The sequence below is a fragment of the Plectrocnemia conspersa genome, unplaced genomic scaffold, assembly GCF_051122295.1.
Source record: "Plectrocnemia conspersa isolate PC_06_02 unplaced genomic scaffold, ASM5112229v1 ptg000012l, whole genome shotgun sequence".
NCBI classification, from domain to species: Eukaryota; Metazoa; Arthropoda; class Insecta; order Trichoptera; family Polycentropodidae; genus Plectrocnemia; species Plectrocnemia conspersa.
This window is the reverse complement of record NW_028277176.1, coordinates 7,702,252-7,723,099: the sequence shown is the minus strand read 5'-3', so window position 1 is coordinate 7,723,099 and position 20,848 is coordinate 7,702,252. Positions and strand designations below refer to the sequence as shown.

At 30.5% G+C, this 20,848-nt stretch overlaps 1 protein-coding gene and 2 long non-coding RNA genes across 8 annotated transcripts in view; 1 reads left to right on the top strand and 2 right to left on the bottom strand.

The window, feature by feature from the left end:
* sfl (N-deacetylase and N-sulfotransferase sfl) overlaps positions 1-20,848 on the top strand; it is a 313,934-nt gene that overhangs the window by 165,437 nt on the left and 127,649 nt on the right. For all 6 annotated transcript variants that reach the window (XM_088199104.1, XM_088199102.1, XM_088199103.1 and 3 more), the window contains one exon: positions 3,263-3,315. The gene's annotated coding sequence lies outside the window, so the exon portion shown is untranslated. The remainder of the gene's footprint in view (positions 1-3,262; positions 3,316-20,848) is intronic.
* Positions 1-20,848, bottom strand: part of LOC148228087 (uncharacterized) — a 136,713-nt gene that overhangs the window by 42,864 nt on the left and 73,001 nt on the right. The window lies entirely within an intron of this gene.
* On the bottom strand, positions 16,975-20,528 carry LOC148228089 (uncharacterized). The gene is made up of 2 exons (XR_015811632.1): positions 20,236-20,528; positions 16,975-20,135 (listed from the first exon to the last, which is right to left on the bottom strand). It is a non-coding gene; the product is annotated as an uncharacterized LOC148228089 (long non-coding RNA).

Here is a 20,848-nt window from a genome sequence, read left to right as displayed (position 1 = left end):
GCGCATCTCAAACACGCGGCTCGCTAGAGGTCTCCATGCGGTAAATTATATTAAATGTGGTCTATGAGAGGAACTATTATTGTTTGCTATAGAAATTGAGGGCCGCGGTGAAGATTGTTTACGGCCTGAGAGAAAATTGAAGTTGTTTGCTTTCCAATTTTCATCACAGAACCTTTTTTGCTCCAAAGTAGGAGTGTATATCAAATTTTTTTAGATCCCGAGTAGACCGATCAGCATATTTTTTTACCTGCGGCTCAATATGAATAGGTTGCGAGGGTAAAACTATTACATCTAGAAATAAGATTATTAAGTTTTATATAAAATAAAATATACTATAGATTTATTAATCTGTATATTTAATCAAAAAATATTTTGGTATAATTTCTGTTGAACAATATATACTGTCGTTTTAGGATAATCGAAAAATTCTTCGCCCCACATCAAAAGCATAATAAATCCGTTCAATTAAGAACTTCCCTTCGTCTACATCTCTGTCTTAATTTTTCCCCTCGAACCGCCTACAAGCCGCAACTTAGTACATACTTATCTAATATACTACGTAAACTAAAATCGTTTGCTCTTCGGTGGAGCTTGGGCAATAATTTTATCGCAGATTAGGATCGCTTCGGCCCTTTTTCGGATTTGTGCCCCGGGCTGGAGCTTTTTTACGCGGCACTTGTATAATTTTATGGCGGGGTCGTCTGCGGATTATAAAATCTCAGCCTCAGTAAAATTGGTCCTCCGTTGCATAGGAAGAAAGCACTGTGGACTAGGAGTGCCGCTGTCTTGGGGGGTCGAAGTGGTTAAATTTGAAATTAAAATTGTTATCGCGCTGCCTCTCCCTCCGAGAAATTTATTCTCGCGGTCGTAAATTTAATAGCGTTATCTCTTATCTTGGTAATGAGGAGATTTCACCCCCGGGGCGATTGCAACTTCACATTTTTCCGTAGACTCTATTTTAAAACGCGACATTTGGTAAAGTACATATTTTACTTGCTCTGGTTTTTAATATAAATTTTCGCTGAATATACTTAATTTAAGGTAGATGAGACTTTTTTGTGTTATTTATATTGTCATTTTAAATACTGTTTCTTGATTTTAAGCGCTCTTCTTTTGCTCTGACAGACAGATAAATATGTACTGCTGCAAATTATATGGTTTTCCGACAACATGTGCCCCTCCAAAGATGATTTTTCCTTTAACATGTTTATGGTATTTTTATGTTTCGTTTTACGATTTCTTTGATGAAAGCGGCAGTCAATCGTAGACCACGACCATGATGAAAATATACCTGCCAATACGTTGGTTAAAATGTTGACAACATATACTATGATTAAGATACGTGCTATTTCGTTTGTTGCCGTTACGCCGCATCTTAAGATCTTCAAGTTGTCTCTAGGGTCAAGTTGTATGCTTTGCTTGACCAAATCGGACGATCAAATGGAAAGCGGCTGCTTTTCTTTGAACTTCTGTGACGTCTGAACTAATGTGTATATCATTGAAAGTTTTTTACGACAGCATAATGTCTTATATACAATTGGTAAAAGTAAGGAAGATAAATACTCCTGTCTTTTTAGTCTTTCTGAACAATCTGGATGATTCAGGGTGGAACTGAAATATTTTTTTTAGAAAATTTTTTAACAGTGGTGAGTTTCAAATGCGGCAATAATGAAAGTGTAGTTTCATTACCTATAGAATAACGGTTGCTAGTGTTGGTTCAGTTAAAGTGTCTTAGTTTTATTGTTTTAACCCTTTGAAAGCGTTAATCAAAAATAATATTTTATTGTTTTTTTTTTAAAATCCAAATTTTACCTTGATACTGTGTTTACATGTTCTGATTTTTTAATTTTTATTCATTTAAAATGATATTTTATGTTTATTCACAAAAAAAAGTTTTTTCTTGAAAAGCATTTTTTTACTGATTTTTGCGTAAAGAGATAAAAATATTAATTGGGCGACTTTAGTCAAAGGGTTAACATAAATAAACACAAATTAATTTAGACATATTATTATCACTATTGGTGTGGCATTTGCAACGTCTCTTCTAATCACTTAAGCGAATCTAAGGTTTTCTGAATGTAAATCTCAAGGGAAGGATTGGAGCGTTTCCACTAGTTTAAATGCGTATTTTGTCATTAAAGTAATTCTGTTTTTGTCCTTTATTTATTCAAAATAGTTGCAAAATCTAAAATTCTCAATTATCTTGGCGTTTGTCCCATTTCGAAATCAGGGGCTTCATAAATGTATTTATTCTGAAAGAGGGATGGAGAAAAAAGACGCAAGCGTTCCTGACAAAAAATGTGTTTTCTATTTAATTCAAATCTTGCGTTAATTTTGGCTCATCTTTATAACCTGTTTTGTTATGAGACTAATTGAACTAACTGAAAAATCTCAACTTAATACAATCAACTCCATATTGAATATTTATAGGAATAAAGTAGTGGTTAATTATTTTAAATTACAACGTTTATAATAATTATTTTATTTTCACACACATGTGTGTAAAAATAAAAAAAACGAATGAGTGTCATCAGTGATTGTTTAATTAAAAGAAATGAGATTTTCAATTTTATACTCGTATTATTTTATATTATATTATATTTTAGGAATAGCCTATGAGTAAATAATGACCGTTTAAGCGATATAAGGATAGTGTTCGACGACGATAACTATCAAAATCCTTTGTGACAACCCGAGGGCTTTGCAGGCTCCCTCGAGACGGGTCAGATTTTGAATATGCGTATATAAGACGGTATCAACTATTGTTATCGCCTTTGTACACAAACACACATACACACAATACATATATAGTGCAAGGCAAGCAAACGCCCATATACAATGGTTCGAATCTTCCGCTCGGTTAAATCGTCAAGTGGTATCAAATTATTCAAAGGGTTGCCACGATTTTATTGTTGTACTCGCAGAGGCGTCTTCAAATTGACCCAATTTTATGAGCGTTTCTCTCACATCCGCGGCTGCTTCCCTATACATTATTATTATTATGAATGTTCGTAGGTATATATCAGACGCCCTTTATCTTGCCTTTTTACGAGCGCCATTAAGCAAATTCGCCTATTTCAATTTCAATTTTGTGCAAAATTGCGACTCGGCATTGTTTACAGCTACTCGTCGCAGCTACGCGCTTTTCTTCCTCCCATATTATGCATTATTATATTATTGTGATATAAATCTGTTCCTATTTTACATTGTCAAAATTCAGAGCTTATTGTGTGAATAATGGATTTAATTATATTTTTTTCAGGTGGTGGTTTATCATTCAAAATTTGGATTAACTGGATGGAAAAATATCTATGGGTGAGTTGAATATTTTAATTATCTTACTTATGAAATCTAAAATACATATTTACACCTAATGTAAATCTTTATACATGTTAAATTTTAACTACCTAATAACTTTTTAAAATTGCAAGCAAAATTTCACATTACCATTTAGTAGTATAATTATATTTGAGTGAAATATTGAATTTTATGTTTGAATGCTTGTACATCGATTCAGAAGGTTTTTACTTTTAGATCAATAAAATTTATTCTCATTTTGAATCGCTGAGTATTAAGATTCGCGATATTTGATAGCAGATACTTATGTAGAGAAATATTGACTTACTTTATTGGATTTTTTATGTATGCATACATATTTTCTTGCGTTATAGTTTTCTTTATCTTATCAAGCATACCGTATAGTGATTATTTCTGCAAATCAATATTTATTAATTGTGAATCTTTACTTACAAAAATACAGGTTTTAGCACAATGCGTTACTACGGAGTAAAAATAATCAACAACTACTAAGTTAGTAGTGAGGCAGCAGACTGAAATCAGTCTGTAATTTGATTAATTATAAACTAATATTACAGCCTGTAATAATTGTATGTCATTATTTATTATTTTTAATTTAAATTATTAATCCGCGAGTTTTAAAAAATATGGTAAAATCTAATCTGTAATAATCTATTGCAATTATAATTTTATCATAATTATTAATTCCGATCTCCCGGACACGATAGAATTTGAAAAACACTGAGGTTCATATTAGTTTCGTATTAGGGTTTTTCGAGTATTAGCTACTAGTAGGCATTCTGATTACTCTATGATTTTCATTTCTCGAGAAATTTTTATCAATGAAAAATATATGACATGCCATCTAAAATATAAACTAGCATCCTCGCTCTTATTTTTAAAAAAAAAAATTGGTTCGTGAAAAAAATCCTCTCGTTTTGTGTTGCTGTTGGTTTAAACGACAACAAGGCTTCAACTAGCCACTATAAATTATTTGTTCTCTAATATTTTTAATTCTTTCTCCATTAATCCGTAAGATGTTTATTTTCTTACACTACTCTCTGTAAGGCTGAAAGAAATTTATTTGTATACGCGTTCTTAGAAATCGTCGAGCCATTAAATAATCTGCGAATAATTTTTTTCACCATTTTACATAATTCTGCTTTTGAAGAATAACTAAAAAATCTTTCTTTTCTTAACTAGTGAAATATTCTGGATTTTGTACATATTCAATTAATGACATCAATGTCTGGTTTCTTCGATTATATAATTTCTAAAATTGCTGATTTTTTGTGAATTTTTATATTGCTTTTTTCTGTTTAAAATTTTATTTTTACAAATATATTTTTGATATTTCACAACCGCTGCATAAAATAGGTGGGCCCGTGCCAGATGCTTAGAAATATGCATGCCTTTTTGGATGCTTTTAATAGAGGTCGGAAGTAATCGTATGTCATTTTTTTCACTCTTCTATTGGCCTTATCATTTTCATTACCTTTGGTAATCCAAAAATTAGATTAAATATTAGAATAATAAAAAAAACCGCTCCACAAAAATCTATAAGGGCTTTCCACAATAAAATAAAATTTGCATGTCGGTGAACTTATATCTTGTTTTTTTTTTTATAAATCCAAAGTGGCTTTGTACCATATTTCAAGTTTTTTATATTTAAATGACTATGAATAATATAATTAACATACCTAAATATTATTATAAAGTAAAAATAAGAATCTTTACCTCTCAATAAATGAAAAACATCGAAATACCAGAATGTCTACTTGTACCACTGCTTTTTCGTGCTGGATATATGTATATTTTATAATATTGTTTTTTTTCTAGGTTTCCTATACTTATACTACAATTATATGTGAAAATCAATTTAAATAAAATTAGATTTTTTATTTATGTAATATTTAAAACATTCGCTTAAAATATTTTTACAATTGAAATTTCCTAAATCATTTCAGACACATTCTTGAATTTTAAAGTGTGTGGTAAAACGAACGTCATTTATTTTCAGTTAATCTGATACTCCATTATGGCTTGCCGCATTTTTTTTTGTATAAAATCACGATTACCAAAATTTGTATTGTGCATGCGAGTACAAAGTATTTACTTATAAATTACTTTTAAATCACAACAGGTAAAATTTCTGCAATAATCAATATACATATTATATATACGTGTTTTGTTCTTGCCGTAGTACTGCGTCAAACCATGAGAAAATTTTCAATATATGAGGTAATTACTAAAATAACGAAAAACATAGATACTGCCACAATACCAATCATTTATCTAAAATAAAATTAATATTTATGTTTTTAAAATCATATTTCGTGAAGGTAAATACTTTTTAATAATTGTAATAGTTGTAGTTAATTTTATTTTTTCTGTAGGTTTTAAATTATTTTTTGTATATTTGTATTTTATGTAACATACTTTATATGTATAACTTAAAAAATAGGAAGACATATTTGTTTTTTTTTGTTAAATTCAAAAACTGTTTTTAGAGATTGAGTATAAAAATTATTTTGTTAATTAATATAAAACTATATTCCATATTACAAAAGTATTATTAATTAAGCAAAAGTTTAGATGTAATAACCATAAAAAATATAATTCACTTTGTATTTTTATAGATTTACTACAGATATAAAATTTAATTATTGAAATATTTGTACATATAATAGTATGTTGCTATTCTTGGCATTCCTTATTGTAATTTTATGCTAGAAACAGTTTGTTATCGTTGAATAAAAAGTACCAGCGTGTATTATGTTATCTATTCACTAGTTATTTATATACTTAAAATAGTATATACTTACTATTATTCATCTTTCTAGACTTATTTAATTAATATTTTAAAAGTTACATGGGTATATTCTGTTTGTTATATATTTAAACTGTTTTCTTTGCTTCTCAAACTCACGATTTTTGTATTCAATATTTATTTTTTATGTTTTACTTTAACTGCTACTTGAAAAAGGTGGTTTCTCGGTCTGGGGGCGGATAAGTCTTCCCACTACCACCACCAGCACCTTTCCATATCGACGACGAACAGCCTTATGAATAACAAGACCCATACATTATCTCGGGTGGCAGGCAAATGTTTATTCTGCCATTTTTGCTTTGCAAGAGAGGAAGCTCCTTTTCGCACGCATCGGCTACGTGTTTTATGTATCCCGTAGCTTCCGGTCATAAATTCATGAAATGGTATGATGCATCTCGGAATGGCGAGACGCGTCGCATGATGCATGGGAAGCATCGATCTCAATATACAACAAGTGACAGACCTCGTATAGATGTACGAAAAACTGATCTGAAGCCAGATAGATGGGAAAATTTTCAATTTTCGCCGCACCCGCACACGTGATGGGAAAACTGTCGATCAGGCGCACTCGGGAAAACAGCGACCCAACATTCTCAATAATTGGAATCTTGTATATGTCTAAATATATATTGGTCAGTCCATAAATTGACACTATAATGTATTCAATACAAATGTTTCATCACGTATGTTCGTAGCCAATTAAAATATATAAATAATAAATTAGTTATTTTATATTCATTCGAACATAGAAATAGAATATTTTAAATTAATATGAAATTGCAGGTATTATTATTATACAATTTAATATATGACTTATGCTTTTAGTAAAATGGTTCTTTATCTTTTGGGCTCACTTTCCCATGGGACTGTAATGTAGATTCTATGGGTTGTGAGTTTTCCTTCAACTATGAATTGTTATAATTATATTTATGTATGTAAGACAACAAAATGTCTAAGAGGAAGTTCAGTAAGGATTACTTTGAATTCTGGTTTACATGTTTGCTCGAAAAAGATGGAATCAAAACACCTTAGTGTTTTTTTATGTGAAAAATTTCTCTGAACTTGAGGTTTACAAAAACATTTAGAATAAAGATTAATTCTACTTTTCATGCACATACATATACTAAATTGAGTTTTAGAATTACCATAAATATATACTGGAAAAATAGTAAAAGTCTCACATAATCGGTTAAACTATTAGACTCATTTTTGTTGTTATTTTTGTAGACTACATATAAAATATTCTCTATGAGCTGAAGTTACTAATTTTTAAAACATTTTCATTACCAAGCTCGATTTTAATATTTATCTGTGAAATCAGGAACATCTGTAATGATCGATCAAAATTATAATAATATCATTTATTTTAACCTTTTAACACGAAACAAATTTTACAAAAAAAAAACAGTAAAATGTTGGATTCGAACCCTAGTTTTTCAGGCCAATAATCAGATACTTATACTACTCGTCTATCTTAAATGGGCAAAGTTTTTATTGAGCTCTAACAGAAAAACATTAATTGATGAAATACTTATATTAGGGATATGTCAATTAATTGTTATTGGGCTTCATATGCATTTTTTATGCTGAGTAGAATACTTGTCTCATAGACATACAAGTGAATATGTTACGCTGTTTTCAACATCGTTGATCAGTGACTCTGCGTAATAAGTACGGATTTTTAATTTGTGTAATATAATTTAAAACTTTGATTGATTCATTAAAATTATTGATATTTTTTAAAAGAGGAAAATAAATAAGAACCACTGTACTAGTCCCTAGAATTTAGATCGTTTGTTACATGATTGCAAGTTATAAAAATCGAGTCTCGGTGATATATAAGGAGTTATTCTACTACATATGTATGTAGTTTTATTGCCTGTACTTTATATCCGCATAACGTATGTTATCTTTTATTGAAGATTTGAAAATGCAGTCAAAATAATGTATAGGATCCCGCGAATAAAACGAATGGCCGTCAGTTCGGGATAGCCTTCGGTTCGTTTTCGAAGACGAGAAACAAGGAAAAGCTATAAAAGATAAGGAAGCTAGACTAGGAATAAAAAAAAGAATGACCAACGTTCGTGAATGTACTACCCCTTGGTAGATGTAGTATCGTATTTATTATGCAATAACATTTAGGACCCCTCGTTACAATTTCGTATTATGGTATACAATGACGATTAGTGAAATTGCCTAATAGCATAAATGATTAGTAATACATTAGTTAATTTGTTATTTGATAAGCTTATCATTTTATTATCTTGAAATTGTAGTGGTTAAATTAAGATTCAACTTGAATTAATCAATGTATGATAATTGATTACTTATCTTATTTTGGAAGTGATTTTAAATGTAAAGATATAACAAGCTCCTTTCATATAAATATTTATCTTAAATAGTATTTAATTGTAGCTTTACTGGTATGTATTTAGATATGATATTATATAAACAAATTGGTTGGAAAATGAATTCTTTTCTAAGACTGAATAATATAATCATTCTTAGCTCACTGATCCTTTTATTTTTAATTTTTTGTTGACTATCAAATGTTAGAGGAAGTCGAAACCAAATGTTCGCCAATAATGACCTTATATGAAAAAGTGCCAATCTGTGCTTGGGTTAAGGAAAAAATCGTAAAAACACGAAGGAAAAAATATCACCATTTTAACGCGAATGCTCGTTACCGAACGTTCCCACTGTGACGGCAACGGCACGATTTAATTGCTTTTGACGTGGATTTTTGACTTCTGAGAAAGGATAATTGTTATTTGCGCTCTTCTATTGGGCAAACTTCGGTTTCTATGTTTCTCATTTAATTCGTAATATTATTATAAAATAAATTAAATAATAATTTCTGTATATCTTCTTGCTTTATTCTCAAATTTAAAATGGTTAAAATAAATAATTATTTTTTTTCTCATATTTTGTGTATATATAAATAATTTCGTATAAAATGTTTTATATTCCTCATTTTGTTAAATGCGAGTTTGTCACAAAATTGACAAGAACATATAATGTGGGTTTATATGTATGTATAATTCTTGAAACTGTCGATCCTTAGCAACTTTTTTTTACACGGGAGGATTGAGCACCTCGTATTACAGAAACGCCGCAAAAACACAAGAGCATCTGTACATACGCAAAACAGATATGTTACATAAACAATTTTTTTTTCTGAAATATTAAGGGGATACTAATTTATGACATTACCCAAAAAATGTGCAATGTTTTTAGTACAATCTGATCAGATGCATTTTAAATTTGAAAAATACATCAGTAACAGATCGTCATTTTAATGTTTTTTAAACACCTTAAATTTTATAATAAAAAAAATTCTCGTTTAATTTAATTTATAAGACAAAAATGCATTTTAAATAAATATAAGCGAAAGTTAATTAGAAAAGCAAGGGTGCAAAAGTGTTGTCGTATTAATCTTGTGGGTATAAATATTTCCGTCATTTTCTTTTTTGCGTTTTATCTATTCAAAACTATATTGAAACACCAATAAGTATATAAAAATAAATACTGTACAATATTACCGTTTTGGCTTAAAGCTGCCAAGTTTTGATCTTAATTTGAATTTCAAATACACGTACACTGTTTCTATTGATCTGAAAACAATCGATGCAGGTATCCAAACAAGACTTTATTACCATTTTTACTAGAGTTGCTCTTCGCATAAGTCATGATTCAGTCGGATGTATTTCAGCTCTGCAGCACATGGGTACTACATATTGTACGTTTGATTGCGTTACATGTTGGCAGAGCACTCCAGCCCCTCGGATGTATCAAGGAAAACATTTTCTTTTCTTTGCTCTCTCTCTCTCTCTCTCCCTCCACACACGCAAAGAACAAACAGAACCCACCGCCTTATTGTTTGGGCATAACGAATCGCGCACGTTACTCGGTGGCGCACAATTAAAACCGAGGGATTTAATACTGCTTGGGGTAGGTTGGGGTGGTCTAGGCAGGGAGAATTATTAGACCGGGCCTAGTCTAGACAGCGCTGGCTCGGCTGCTAATGACAATATCCTCGGCACGCGAGCCACGAATCTCTTAAATTATTTGCCGTAAAAATGAATAATGATGATACCATAGGAACCGCACGTAGTATATCACCGGTGATTTTGAGTGCGATCATTATTTTGTGCATGCGCCAAGGAGCGCCCTCAATACGAGAGATTCTGCGAGCTACACAGATTTATCTGTGGTGTGGAAAAATTAAACGGACCTTGACCTGCTTTTGGCATTGATGTGAATAAATAATATACAGACAAAAGCTTACTTAGGTATATGTAGGAAGACTTGTATTTTTAGGACTTAAAGCTTAGTTCAAACTCGACAAACTGCCTTTATTTTATGAAAGGTATTTTAGGAAATGTATTAAATCATAGTTTTTTTATTGTATATTTATGCTGTAATTTATTGTTACTTGATTATAGAGATATTTTAAAATATTGGTATGACATATTTGGGTGATTCGTTATTTTGGGAATTGATGCCAAGTGGTGTGATCTAAAAATTTGATAACACTTCATTGTACAATATATATGATTTACCGACAAATTCACAGAAATGCAAGTCTATCAAGTGGTACTCGGTTCGATTAGTGAATTGTGATGTTCGTCCGTAAAACTTGCCCGAGAGTAGGTACTGTGGTCGTCATTGATCGTCATGTGCTTGCCAGTGATTAATTGTGTGAACCAGTGTCACATCTTTATATTGATCATTCAAAGAAGCTTAGATGACTATGATATTAGTACAATTAAGAGCTAGTTACATTAGGGTCCGATCCTATTTAGTTAAAACTAATTAATGGTAGCCATTTGTTTGTGTGACCGTACGATACTTACAAAAGATACGTACAATATGATATTTGATGCAAGGTGTCTAAATATTTGCAAATGTTGAGTAATTATGCTATGGTTATCAATGATTGTGGAAACTTTTTTAAAGTTTGAGTGATTATCATGCAAGTCTGTGTATTCTACTGATTTACAATGTTTATTATTGCATCAAACCATTATAATTTTGCATGATTTCTAAATGCCTTTGTTGAAACTCCCGTATTAATAAATATGTCACAGAATTATGTTCCTATGATTCGTCTTTAATTAAATTTTATTAAGATAATTAAATTTTAATTTTTATTAAATTTTAGATAATTAAATTTTAATTATGTTCTTAGAGAATCACAATTAAAGCTTTAAGCGTATGTTTTATGATGCTGTTACTTTTAACTGATAAATTCCTAGAGGGCCATTTTGTGACCTTTAGAGAAATCTGTGGAATAATAATGATCTTAAATAAAGTAGAGGTGTTAGGAGGGACTGAAAATTCGTTTTGAAAAAGGTTATTCGGATTTTTTTGTATTTTCTCGTCCTGGTTTTTGAAGCCTGAATCCCGAAAGTCGGAATTATAAAAACTAGAAAATTTCTATTGATAATAATAATTAAAAATTATCATTGCGAAGAACCTGCTATTAGTAAGTTATAAGAATATTCTTAGAACACATTCCTACTTTAAAGTCACTTTTTAAAACTGTTGCTGCCAAATATATTCGCTTCTTATTGTGTAAAATAGCTGCAAACAACCTTATTGATTACCTGTATCGCCCATTAATCAGTAGCCATTAGTAACTTTAATTCAAATATTCGAATACCGAATGTATTCGCCTGTTTTTTTTATCTAGTCGTTAATAAAATAATCGTTTATATTTATTTAAAACAAAAGAACGACTAATTTTATAAATTCGTTTTTTTATTTATTAATAAAATATATTAATAAATAAAAGACAATAGACAACAAAATTTATTATTAAGTGTTTGTGTTGCTTAAAAATGACTACCTGCGTTGTACAACAACGCAGGTAGTCATTTTTGATTTCAGTGTAGCACTTCATTATATACAGCCAAATTGTGCTTTTTTATATTTATTTTACATATTTTTTTGTTATGTACAACTAATAGTTAAAAAATAAAATAACGAATAAAAACACTTTGTTGTTGCCCAAATTTCAGAAATTACTTATATTTTTAAGATAATATTGTGCTACTGTGGACTTTTTCAATGGTTGTTATTATATCTGTTTTAAATTAGTAACATTTTTTTGAGCATATCAAATTGTAGTATTTTCGGCATCTATAATTAAAATTTAATTTCGTACTGATTTCAAAATTAAAGTTGCTTGTTTGATAACAAATTTAGTCAAAATTAAGGCTGTAATTTTGTATGCGTTTGTGAGGAAATTATTTTTCTAAAAATGCTTGTTGAACATAAATAATTTTATCTGTCTCCGCATAGTTCCTTAATGAAAATAATGTGATAATAGAGTCCTGTTTTATTGACATTTCGAAGCACTTGATCAATTTTAATTTAACGATCGAGTCTTACATCTATTATGAAAAAGAATCAGAATTGCAATTACAATGAAAATCAATTGTAGTATTGATAAACGAAAAGGAATAATTCATATTTAAAAATGGATTCTGGTAGCTAAGGCGTTAAACTCATATTTCATCTTGGCTATGGGCTGTAGCAAAATTTTAATATTGCAACGTTGATATATTGCAATCACAAATATTTTAACTTAAATATGAACTTACGAATATTTAGGGTTGCTGTTGACACAAATATAGACTAATGGATAGCATAACATCACACGCATTTTTCATGATAAATATTATTTATAATTATACTGATTTGATTTATATTAACTACTAATACAAGTGAGCAATCTTTATATAGGTCAAATTTAATTTCAGTTAATAATATGTAATAAAATGTTCTGATATATTTATATGTTTTTTGTCTTACATATTTTTTGTGTAAAATTCAATTAAAATATTGTGTTTGATATTATACACAGTTTTAAGGTGTCTTATTTAAAAAACAGCTTTTTAAAATAAAAAAAAAAACACAAAACTACATAAATATTTTGCAAATTTAAAAATACATGAGCTTTCTTTTACAATTTATTATATGTTAAAATGTACTGTTTTATTGCTCAAAGATACAATAAAAAAATATTTATTTAAGTTTAAGGTTGCTTGCTATTATATTTGTTGTCAAAATCAATATAACCTGAAGGGTTTTTACAGAGATAGAAATAGTGACATTTATTTATAGATATAGCACAGAAAAAAATTCATTCAATACAAGACGAGACATCGAGTTATCAATTGACAATTTTACACTTTACTTATTGTCATGTTATGTACACTAGAAAAATGCGCTCTCCTAATAATTGAATAGAATACTAATACATCATAATAATAATAGAACTACATAATCATAAATTGAATTGTATTGGTGCATATTTAATATGCTTTGCAGCCAAAGAAACGTTAAACGAACTTGCGTCGAAACTTTTACCCCACAAAGCTAATAATATTATAGTATAGTGCATCAATATTGCTTTGAAAATATTTTTACAATAATATTCGCTTCAGTTCGCTTTCAAAACTTATTATTTAGAATATAAGAACAACTTTTTTTGCTCATTATTAATTTGTGCTTTTACTTCACCGCTTTTCCGCCTGCGAACGTTTCCCTATTATTGCGAATGTTTAATTGCGCTTTTCAATTAAACCCGCGAAGCTACCGTGCGTGTAAAATTACATACCTACCCCTGCCAAAATTACGATCGAATTAATTGGCATAGACTTCGTTCCTTATTAATTTCGAAGGCTTTTGCCGAATTGAAAGGAAGGGACGCTTCGCCGCAGTGGTATCACACGTTAATTAGTGCGCCCTCGCAAAGTTCAGCTGTGGCGTGGAATTCTTTTATTTTATTTCTTTTTTTTTAATCCGGTGAATTCCCGTTTTGTCATAACTCTGGCGGGATTGCGGTGCGAGGAATTCCTCCGTTTTTTGTGTCCCGTAGGAAGTATTTTTATTTCTTCCGTTCAAATGGCGGAGAACACACACCGTTTTCAACGTTTTGCTGTGCGCACCACTAACACTAGATACCTAAACCGAAGGAACATTATTTTTGGTCAGTATATCTGCGACTATTTCGAGAAAGGCTAATTTGATTTATACCTAACTTTACCATGTTATTAAATATTTTTTAAGGAAGGTTTTGGGCTATATTTTTATCACAACATAAAGGCACTGGATTAATTATGAAAAAAATAATAGATTTCAAAACAAATTTTAACAGTGCTATATATATTAAAAAACGAGCAGATGTGCCTTAAATTTAGGAATATCTTAACCCTTACTGGTAAAATTATCACAATGAAGCCAAGACAAGACATTCCCAATTGAATATATTTTTTTTCGTCAACCTGTATTTTTTTTTTATAATGTAAATTTTAACGAATTAATTTATATACTTATAACGTTTGAAATGAGTCATTTTATTTTTAATAAATTAAATTTATAATAGATTATGAAATTTCATATATGTGTCTTGCAATTAAATATTTGTAATCACTAGAGAAGGCTGAATATGAGCTTAATGATTAGACAATATTTCCGAAACATTAAAAACCCATTCAATACTTCTGAATTAGTATGCCCGCACTACACTCTCTAGAAGTTGTCTGAACCAAAGTTACAACTGAAGTCGGCCGAGACCTACGACTTCGAGTAAGCGACCACAGTGTCGCAAATTTTATATGCCGTCCAGACGGCGGCTTCTGTCACGTACAGTCGGATCGAAAAATGTGCCAAATAATCGCAATTTTTAAATTGTCATATTATTAAAATTACGCTACTGATAATTATAAAAGCTTGTGTGTGTACTCACCAATACAATATAAGCGAAAACTTTTCGGTCGTAAATATTAAATTTACGCAAAATCTTTGTTGGCTTTTGCAAAATGCCATAAGGCATACAAATTAAAGTTATGGTGTGACATTTATATAAACCGATCTATGAAAATACACAAAGATATTCGAAACGATTTTTTTTAACAAAATTAGGTACCACTAATTATTTTTCAATTATTTAATTTTATATGAAAAAAAAATATAATAACGATATCTGTTAGAAGAATATACTATTAAAAATATAATTAATCCCTTTTGGTGCCCTAAAATATTCAAAGATGTCAGTTAGAGTCTGTTGAAGTCCCCCGATAAGCATGTGGTATTATAACTTTACCACGTGACCACGATGCAGCGCACGACATGCGTGTTAACCATAGGACGCCTACGCGCATACTGAAATTGAATCGAGTTACTCGTTCTATCTTAGTTTGCGAAACAACATATGATTATCTCTCAATCTCGTCACTTAACACGCGAGAGAGCGAAAGGGGAAGTATTTCACCACTCGCGCTCAAAAGAGCAGCTCCGATTTCGGTCCCTTTGACTCCGTTCCTTTTGCCGACAATGTTTGTAAGCGCTCGAAGCTGGCCAAGTCGACTTAATTACGCCCACTTTACCTCCCGTCTGGGTAATCTCGGACAACTTCCGAGAGATTTTAGAGCGGGCAGAACCGAACTCGACCGAAGTAACCCACTATATTCTCCGTCCTTAGCCAACCTTGGCTAACTTCCAGAGAGTGTAGTGCAGGCAGTACACGATTATGCCGTTGACCAATACGAGCTAACATTTTTTTAGTTGGGTGATTGATACACTAATAATGATAATTAACTGTGATTTTTAAAATTATATAAAATCACTTCATTTTTTGAAATTTCAAGATCATTTTTTAATATATTTATTTGTACTAAGGGGGTATATTCTGCTCCATAAATATGTAAATATATTAAATACAATTTGTGCTTATTTAAAAATTATATTTATATAAAAATTAATAATGATTATTATAATATTTAAATGGTTTTTAAAATATCTTTATCCACGCGACTACTTTGTTAGGACGCAGATTAGTAAGACTTTTAGAATTGTATACGTAGATTTAAACTGCCAATCCGCCATCATTTGGCTACGTTATTCTGACTAGGCCATAGGGCAGTGAAGGTGAATCTTTTAAGCTTGGTGTGTCAAAATTCTGAAAAAATCTATCCGAACTCGGGTTAATAATCGTAACTTTGTAATATACAAATTCGCGCAGATCCATCTTTTTAATGGATTTTATAACAACCTGTTTTTTTACGTAACTTTGATGTAGACAGCATTTCAGATAATTACCTATTTTACTATATTACAGTAAAAAACGCTTGTGAAAAACTAGTATGCTATTATATGTATTATATTTATACCTACATATACATATATGTTTAATATTTAATTTGTAAAAAATCTATATGTATTAATGTATGAAATCGAACAAAATTAAAACATTTTAGTTCATTGTATAATACCTTTTTGTATTCTAAAATACATAATGAAAAATTAATTTAAGCTAAATTCACATTACATTTACATATCCATTAAAAATACATTAATTTATAAAAGCATAATTAGTTTGATTATTTTGATAAATTGTCTGCTCCGATTTAATACATTACAGGGCAGCAATCGATCAAAATGACGCACACATACTATGCGACATAAAACACATTAAAATAATGTGAACACATTAAAATAATATACATTATAAATGAAGCTAGTTCAATGTGCGTACATACACACAAAAGCGTGTATAGTGCGTGAGTAAGAGTGCCACCAACACCACCTAGATAGAAGGCCGGACAGCAGCGCGCGTGACGTCATTGGGTGTAGGGATACTCGGCGCGGCAAACGTACTAGAGAATCTACGCGCTTTTACGATTTCGGTATTTTTAATAGCCTTTTTAGAATAAAAATAATTCTTAAATTTAATAAAATCAAGGTTTCATTTATGATTTTTATTACTAGTTTTGAAAATTATCAGAACATTTTTTAAAAATAGGTCAATAAAAAAAATATAATTAAAACAAAGTACATTTAAGGAATGTCCGAAAATTCTAGTTTATTTGTATGTTAATGAAAAAACTTTTTCACTGTTTATTTGATAAGAGTTTACATATTCAATTACATAAAACATATAACAAATTTTAGTACATGGTCTTAACATAAATTTCATTCTTATAGTTCAAGATAATTTGTTTATAAATATAACTTTTCTCCATTTCACTTATAAAACTTGAATTTTATTTGACATATAACAGCTTTCTCTCGAATCGCTACTTCAATCTATTGTTGTTTTGATCTGGAAAAGTGAATACATTAAGTCAATCATTGCCATATTTATACATACAAATTAATATTTGAATACATATCTTTTTTGCAGCTCAGCTGATCTCTTTTAAAGTAAGTTGACATATGTCTAATTAAAATTAATTGGTATGATACAAAACAAAACCCAACATATTTACAAAATAAAAAAATCTTAAAACTAACTACCCGAGGTGAGTGTTTCTAATTTTCTCCTTTTCTTTCCATCAGAATTAATCGATATTATGTTATTTTTCTTTTTCATATAATTGTTTAAAAATATATTTGTAGATGTTTTTATTAATAGCCTTAAAATATTAAAATCGGTATGCTTCAATGATGGACAATAAAATTCCGATAGAAAGAAATCATGTTCTTCGACTGTATTTAACGTTAAACATATTACTAATTCCCTCTGAGCTTTACATTTTAAAAACTTATTTTCATGATTAGTGCTAATTAATTTGTTTATTGTAATGTAATTTAGCATAATTACATTTACTAAATCAGAGTGCGGATACAATAAACCGCCTCTATCAACATTTTTAATAAAATTGAAATTTTCTTCTAAATTAGCAAAATTTAAATGTTTGTCTAAAACTAAAAACTTTTTACAAATATCACACTTAACTCTTTTTAGTACTACTCTTGCACAATAGCCTGCTAAATATGTAAATATAGGTAACTGTGGTTGAATCATATTAAAATCCTCTTCAGTATAAATTAAATCGAAGTCTGTTGTTTCTGACATAAAATTAGTTGATTCTACGTTAGGTTCATTATCAATTTCTATACTATTTTCTAAATTAATATTTCCAAATTTTTCAGACGTTAACGTTAATGGCAATAAATTTTGGATTCTAATTTTGGATTCAACTTCAAACACTTGTCTTATTGTAATTAAATATTGAGAACCTGCCATCGTCCTATATTTACCAAAACGGGCTTCAAGATTGTCTGTCTGAATTTTGCCTGGAAGCAAATACTTGAAATTTAATTCTGCCTTGCAATATTCACTTAATTGTAAAAGCCCGTGTGTCGTGTGGGAAATTGCATCGTGCGTTTCTCTGGTTAGTTTATTACATTTTACATTTAATCCTTTCCAAAAATCTAACCATATTAGAAATTTTTCTAAAAATTTTGAATTTTCTTCGGCAGGTACGAGAGGATTTTGAAGAGGATTTCTAAATCTGTCACCTTTGTGCAGTGTTTTTACATTTACTATTTCCCACCAAGTTTTTATTAATCTAATAAATTCAGCAGTAGATCGGTGGTTAGATAAATTATGCTGCTGACCTATTTCTAACAGTCCCTGTATAACATTGTCGTTAAATATATTTAATACTAATTTTACATTTTGTTTTTCAAAGCAACTAGGTGAGAGAGATTTTAAATTTAATGTGTGAGCATATTTGACAAGTTGATTATTTTCCATTTGATACAATTTTTTCACATTTAAAAAGGAAGCTACAGATAAAGTATCATCGTTTACATTTTCAAAAGATGGAAACTTAATCGACTGATCGGTATCTTTCTGATTAATCCAATTATTTCGTATACATTTCAATACGTGAACAGAATCTAAAATATAAAACAAAGGTGCATTATCTTTGCAAGGATGTTTGTAAACTATACTGACTTGAGGAGGTGAAGCAAAATAAGACATCGCTTTACGATTTATAGAATTATTGTCACTTACGACACAGACTACATTAAATCCTATATTCTGTAGACCGACTACAATTCTCTTAATGAAGTTAAATAATTCCATTGCTTTCATCGTTTTTACAGGTAAAATATGCACAACTTCTTTAAACGAAGAAAGCAAACTTTGTAACATAAATACATGAGCAGATTTAGCTGCTTCTTCAGTGTTATAAGCCATACCTACAATATTTCCCCCTTTATAATCAAAATATGGCTTAATATAAATTTCGTCAATCATTAAACTAACAACTTTATCACTATCTTTTAAAAAATGAAACTTTTGTTTAATATAAGTTAAAAAATTTGCCTCATTTTGTTCAATCTGAGGATCGGTATTATATTTTAAACAAATTTTATGAACTGTAGTCGGATGAGGTAAAATCATATAATCAAAGCTTCTGATGTATCTATATGCGTGGGGAGATATTGAGAACAAAATGCTACAAAATATTACAAAATCAGGTGAATATCTATAACGATTTTTTTTACAATTGAAAAGTTTTACTTGCTCACTTAAAAAATCGATATATTTCCTCTTATCTTCATCTATTAATGTACGAGTCGATGCTAACGTATCGAGGATCAATTGAATATTGTCATCGACGGAACTCTCGTTTACATTTTGGTGAGAAGATTTAAAAGTATTTAATGTTTCAATTACATCATTAATATTTTGAAACGCTAATGGGATTTGTTTATTATTTAAGCGAGTTAGTTGGGTTTTGTTTTTATATAATGTTAATTTTAAGTCTTGGCTAAATACGGCAGAGAGCGTAATGACGGGGGCTGGAACGTCTTCTATTAAAATAAATTTTACCAGGCCGTTTTTCTTGACTATGGTCCACTCCTCGTCGACATTATGGCTATCTAGACAAACAATAAATTGATTAAAATTGGAAAATACTCTATTACTATCATATTTAGCTTTGGAACGATAGCTGTTGGCAATTGCAGCTTCTATATTGGAATTGTCGATACGCGTGCGTCTCTCTTCTGCACTCTCTCTGGTCGAAGTAGAAGCCGAAGCAGATAGATAATCTGGACAATTGGGTAGCTTCGTCGGAACTGCTGATTCTTTCAATGCTTTTTTGTCCAAGGGAACGCTCAGATGACGTCCGGTTCTTTCGTCATAATATTCACTATTTCGTCTGAAATCCGTTTCGGTAAAGTGGCGCTCGCATACCTATGTTATGTTATGATCCATTATATTGTAGGTTAGGTGTGTGTATCGATCAACATGCAAAATATAAACAAGCACTTATATGTGTAAAAACAATACGTACCCTAGAATGTCGAGTAGGAGCAAAATGTGCTCGATGAATCGCCCGGATCCATTTGTTTTTAGTCGCTTCATCTCGAGGAAATTTGTAGACGCTGACTTTGGGGCCGTTCTTGTAGTTTCCGTTGCAATTTGGGACACAACACGTATAAACCATGGTTGCAAATACACCAAATAACACTGAATAACACACGACGACACGGATAAATGGTTAACTGCGATATTTAACCGATTTTTGGTAAATAAACACGCGCACGTGAATCTGACGCGTCGCGCGCCAACGGACGGTTTAGTTCTGGCCGCCGCCGACCGTCGCGCTCTATACCGTTGGACCGTGACGTCACGGCTATGGGAAAATCCTACGCGACGGCCTTATAATACAGAATGGTGTTGGTGCCACACACACGGGACATTAAACAAATCGCGAGGGCGTTCTTTTACACAGATTCCCCCTTCTGTTTCAGCACTAACGTGTTATTATCGCCTAAAAGCTTCCTCGTACTAATGGCTAGCCTGATAACGAGCTGATTAATTCGCTGACATTTATCGCATATTTCGTGCAGGCCAAAGAACAGCTCAATCCACGCCACATCGGACATTGTCCTTAAGAAAGGGGG